The sequence below is a fragment of the Peromyscus californicus genome, unplaced genomic scaffold (genome assembly GCF_007827085.1).
Source record: "Peromyscus californicus insignis strain IS unplaced genomic scaffold, ASM782708v3 Scaffold_19__1_contigs__length_69161282, whole genome shotgun sequence".
Taxonomy (NCBI): Eukaryota; Metazoa; Chordata; class Mammalia; order Rodentia; family Cricetidae; genus Peromyscus; species Peromyscus californicus.
Window position 1 is genome coordinate 24,561,605 of NW_026294491.1, and position 6,003 is coordinate 24,567,607.

The window sequence follows — 6,003 nt, forward strand, 5'->3', positions numbered from 1 at the left end:
GAGCCGTGAGCTGGGGCTCCCTGATTCTCTCTGGGACCCAGATTTCCTTCTGTAGTTAAGACAGGTGTGATAAAAGATAACCAAGGGGAGAGCGAGCATGGGAGAGGACCTGAGGGGACAGAGAGGCTACTCCATATATGGCACACGGGTAACACAGCAGTCTCAATTGATCAATGGGGCACTAGAGTGGGACCCTAAGGCAGCCACCCTGCTGAGCCTGGTGCCCACCCTTTGGTGGCCGGGATGCCCAGGACTGAGGGATTAGGTAGGATGAGCATCGAAGACATTGCTGGAGCATGGGTCTGCGGTCCCGGTGGCCATGGCTGGACTTGGCCCTGGCTTAAGCTTCCTCTTCCTGGGCTTGTATTTTTCCTCTGAGGTTCTGATTTAAAGATCTGCGTGTGACCCAGGAGTCAATGCTGCATAAACACGTCAGCCGACTGCCATCCAAAGAAAAGTTCGGGAAGTAAAGAAAGCCTTTGGGTTCCGTTCCAATTCTTCTCATCCTCGGGGAGGCCCTAGCCAGGCCTCCCGGGAGCCTTAGCTTCTTTGCCTCTCAACCAGACAAATCCTGACCTGGGTACCCAGGAACCTCTCCAGGATGTGCCCTCCCACCTTTGAACTTTTCTGCCCTCCCCCTGCCCCACCCCACCAAGGCCGATGCGGTCCAGAAGCAGCTCATCCCCTCCTGAGCTCTTGGCTGAACCATGTCCTGGTCTTCTTAGCTCTCATCCCTCTTCCAGCCTGTCACCACCCTTGCCCAGGAGCTGGCCCCCAGGTCTGGGGCTCTGGGCATCTGAACAGCCCACACTGCCACATTCTTGGCCCTGCTTTGGGAACCTGTGCTCTTGCCTGGGAAGATCAAAGCAGAAGTCCGCTTTGTTTTCAGCGGTGATATCTGACTGCAGCAGGTGGTGGTTTAGACTCTCCACCCTGGACAGCCCCCAGGGATCTCTGGCCATCTCATTTTCCTCATGGAGAATGGAATCCAGATCTCCACGGCAAACAGGATTCCATCTTCAGAGTTCCCGTGGGCTAAGGGAGGAGGCAACTCAGCCATGCCAGCCTCTCTTCTCTTCCCAAGCTATGGACAGGGGGAGGAAAAGCATCCTTGCAGATGAAGGGCTAATGGCTCCCAGTGCTTTGAGTGTCTGTGGCTCTGCGGACAGAACTTCAGGGACCCCACCCCCAGCCCCCACCAAGAGGTGGTAGTTTCAAGGGCATCAGGAAGCAAGGTTGGGGTGGGGAGAAAGCTTGACAGGTAAAGTACTTGTCGTCACCAAGGCTGGTGAGTTGAGTTTGATCCCCAGAGCCCACATAGGAGAAAGAGAGAATTGGTTCCAGAAAGTTCCTCTCTGACCTCTCTCCTCATATGCATGCACATGTACACACACACACACACACACACACACACACACACACACACACACGTGAATAGGCTAGACACAAACAAAATATACTAGAGTGGTATAATAGGTGCTGGTATGTCATGCAGGGTGACTACTTTCAGACTAGGGTGTGAGCAGGTGTGCACTGGAAACCCGCGGCACCCCGCAGCCAGGCTTCCAGGAGACCCTCCTGCAGTAGCAGCAAACATCCGCGGAGGATCAGCCCCTGGCATTTCCTTGATTTCCCAAGCCCTCTGGGATCCACTCGGGTCCGTTCCTGGAAATGCTGAGCCGTTTCCCAGACTGGCCCTCCAGGCTCTGCTGACTCATGGCGGCGGGACAAGCCGTTTCCTGCCGGAGCTCAGCCGACTCATCATCTTCTCCATCCGCTGCTTGTCACGGGGACAGCTTTTCTGTACTGGGCAGGATGAGGGGATTGAGGACAGAAAACATTTCTTGGTAGGTTCTTCTGCCTTTTGAGAGGACCCATAGGTTTAGAGGGACATCCAGAGTTGGGCTGCTTCCTATCTGCCATGGAAGCCCTGGGGTTGGTTGGAGCCAGGAAGGCCCCGGAGAGGCAGAGGGGGGACCTCAGGGCAACCTTGTCTGCATCTGGGTGAAACTAGTTAAGGTCACCACCAAATGGGAAGGAAGCATCTCAGAGAGGAAGTGAATGACCTGGGCATGTTACTAACTGACCTCCCTGCTTACACTTCCTTGAGATGAGGTCTCTCCAACCCCTCTGGGGCTCCACCTTGTCTGACTTGACCCAAGCTGCACACCGGCCTTGACTTATGATGGGCTGTATGCTGCAACCTCAGCTGTGGATTGCTCCATTGTGTTCCTGCCTCAGGACCTTGGAACATACGCTCTGCAACTGTTCTTCCTTAACTTTACTTATTAAAATTCTTTTTAAACTTAAGACCTCAGTCTGAATGTTACTCTCTCTGAGAAGGCTTCCTGGGCCTTGTCCATCCCTCTAGACTATGTAGAAATATGTGCTTGGTCTCTCTCTCTCTCTCTCTCTCTCTCTCTCTCTCTCTCTCTCTCTCTCACACACACACACACACACACACACACACACACACACATTTCTCCTTCAAGGACCTTAGTGCAGTTACAACCGATATTTCTTTAGTGTCCATCATCCCTTCTTGAAGATGACATTGGTTATGTCTGCATCCCCCGCCCAATGAGAGTCCATAGCAGGTGTTCCTAGATATCTTTTAAATGAGGTGTGGACTGTGGTCCATTCACGGGTGACGCTCCAGTGAACCATCTTGTCGCTTCGTGTGGAAACCTTTCTAACAGAATTAGCCAGGACTAAAAGAATGAGCTGCCTCTGGGGACAGAGAGCCTCCTGTCCCTGGAGGAATCCATGCTGAGGCTAAGTGGCTAGCTGACAGGAAACACTGGAGAAGCAAGGATGGAGCCCGAGGCAAACTGGAGTGCACAGGACAGGTTAAGTCAGGCCGGCTCAGAGTTTTGGAGGAAAGTGAGCCCCATCCATCGTCATCTTTTGATCTGTCAGAGCAGCTGGAAATGTGGGAGTCATATGAAGTCTAATGTCAACTGCAATCAACCTCGGAGCCACACCCAGAGGCTGCATTTCACCACCTGGCCTGGTTCGAAGATTCTGGGGTGGGAGGGGAGCAAGTTCCCTTCACCTCAAGGCTCTTCTAGCCTGCCTGCCTTTCCCTCTCAGGTTCTATCCGGGCCCCACTGTCCAAGACTTACACCCCATCCACTCAGCACAGAGCCCTTCGTTCAGGTCTCCTTGGAGAGTCCCGTGCACCCTTCCTCTGCCAAGGGCACTGTTGGCTGCTGGTGACGCATCCAGCCATCCCTTGTGAGGGCACTACGGGCTGCGGGTAGCACATGCATCCATCCCCTAGGGGGGCACCTGTGGCTGCCAGTGGCTCACAGCTGCATTCCGTGACACTGGAGGCAGCTGGGGAACAGGACCCTTCTCTGTTCTGTGTCCACATCAGTGCACAGCTGCCAGGCTACAGACTCGCCCCCTGCCTTCATTTGAGACAGCTTTAAAGGCCATTAGTGCCTCTTCCAGAACAGTCAAGGTCCTCCCTACAGCCCCATCACATCCGGGTCAGCCGGTCCTTGCCGTTCCCATCTCCCTAGGTCCCTGTAGGTATATTTCCTACAGAGGTTCCTGACTTTCTGCACAGCAGCTCTAGGAGTCTCTCTGATTTCAAGGAACCCCCCAACCAGGACTTCACCCCTTCGACCATGACTGTCACTCCCTTCAGACATCTCCTTTTTTTTTTTTTCTTTTTCTTTTCGAGAATTCTTGGAGCCTGGGGAGATGGCTCGTTCTGTTAAAAAGTGCTTGATTTGTAAGCATGATGACCTGAGTTCAACTCCCAGAATCCATGTACAAACTCTAAGTAGGATGACACACATTTGTAGCCCCAGCATTAGGGAGGTGAACACAGGTAGATCTTTGGGGCTCACTGGTGGGCCAACCTACCCTACTCTGAGAGTCTTGGGCCAGTGAGAGACCCTATTTTACAATAAAGTGGGTGATGCCTGAGGAACAATACCTGAGGTTGTCCTCGGGCCTCTCCGTGAACATGTGTGCAAGTGCGTCTAGAAACATACATGTACCTAAACCAGCTGTGGTGGCGCACGCCTTCGATCCCAGCACTTGGGAGGCAGAGGCTGGCGGATCTCTGAATTTGAGGCCAGCCTAGTTTACTGAGTGAGTTCTAATATAGCCAGGGCTACAAAGAGAAACCCTGTCTCAAAAACAAACAAACAAACAAACAAACAAACAAACAAACAAATACCATGCATGTATCTGCAAACACATGTACACCTGTACACAGACATGTGCACCTGCATATACATGCTCTCTCTCTCTCTCTCTCTCTCTCTCTCTCTCTCTCTCTCTCTCTCTCTCTCTCTCAAAAAAGACTGACCTGAAAAACCCACCTGGAGATATTCATGGTTGATGATATCTCAGTGGGCCCCTTTCCAGAGTGGTCTGCTATCTTGGGGAGTTTTTTGTGAAAGTTGGGGGAATGAGATTTCAGGAATCAGCAGAGCAGGTAACGGGTTAAGATTTTTGAGGATTTCTGACTTACTCATGGATCAGGGACCACACCATGCCTGTAACTCAAGGAAGACAGAGTATTGTCCAGCCCATGACTATTGACCGGTGAGGCTGGAGCTTGTAAGAGCCATAGCCTTCCACTATACTGGGACTGTTAAACCAAGAAGTGGTGAGATGTGGCTAGATGAGTTTGACCAGATGTGAGATTCCTCCCCTCTGGAGTGGCTCGCTTTCACTGATGGGCTGTGAAATCCACTATAGGATCCGTATCCATACATGAGCTCAGTGATAATGGAGACGCATGTATCTGTGTCAACACCAACAGGCTGGGTGCAGATGTCTTAGACTCCCCCAGACTCCCTCTGTTCATGACACCCTTCTGTCCCAGTGATGTTTAACTCATGTGTCCTTAATGCCAGAAAGATGCATTGGTTAACTTAGTGTGTGTTTCTCTCCTGACAACTTTGCAGTCATCCACAAAAAGTGAATATATACAATTTGAAGGGAAAATGTTCATATCTCATTTTTACACAACCACAGTTATTTACTAATGAAGTATATGTTGGGCACCACAGAGCTTTGCAAACCTTGGACTTATGTCGAATACCATCACCTCATCTCCTGTACTGCAATGGTTTGCACATGACATTTGTTGTTTTGGTTTTTTTTTCCCCACTGTGGTGATTTGAAAGAAAATGAGCCTCATAGACTCGTAGGGAATAGCACTATTAGGAGGTGTGGACTTGTTGGGGTAGGTGTGGTTTTGTTGGAGGAAATGTGTCACTGGGGGTGGGCTCTGAGGTCTCAGATGCTCAAGCCAGGCCCAATGTGGCATTCTTATCCTGCTGCCTGCCGATCTGAATGTACAGCTCTCAGCTCCTTCTCCAGCACCATGTCTGCCTGCATGCCACCATGATTCCTGCCATAACTATAATGGACTAAACCTCTGAACTGTAAGCCAGTCCCAGTTAAATGTTTTCCTCTGTAAGAGTTGCTGTGGTCATAGTGTCTCTTCATAGCAATAGACACCGTAACTGAGACAGTCACCATCCAAAGCTGTGACAGCAAAGGAAAGAATATGGCATGTCGATGCTCAAAGGCAGTACTGCCTAGAGCTAGCGGTTCCCTGAGCATCTGATAGGTGTCCAAAGGTCCTATAAGATTTACTGCTGCCAGGGCTAGAGAGCTGGCTCAACATCTAAGAGCACTGGCTGCTCTTGCAAGGGACCTGGGTTTGGTTTCCAGAATCCCAGAACCCACATGGTGGCTCACAGCCACCTCTAACTTTACTTCCAAGGGATCCATCGCCCTCTTCTGGCCTCCTTGGGCATTGCATGCACATGGTGCGCATGTATACAGGCAAGCATGCACATATATACGGAACACGGAAAGAAAGAAGTCTGTGAGATTTCCAATCTTTGTAGTTGCTGTGATGATGAGGCCACACAGCAGGTCTACAAATGATTGTACCAAATCCAGCTTATTGAAGGATGAGACGGTACTTACAGGAATATGGGTGACTCTAGAGCACTTAGATCACCA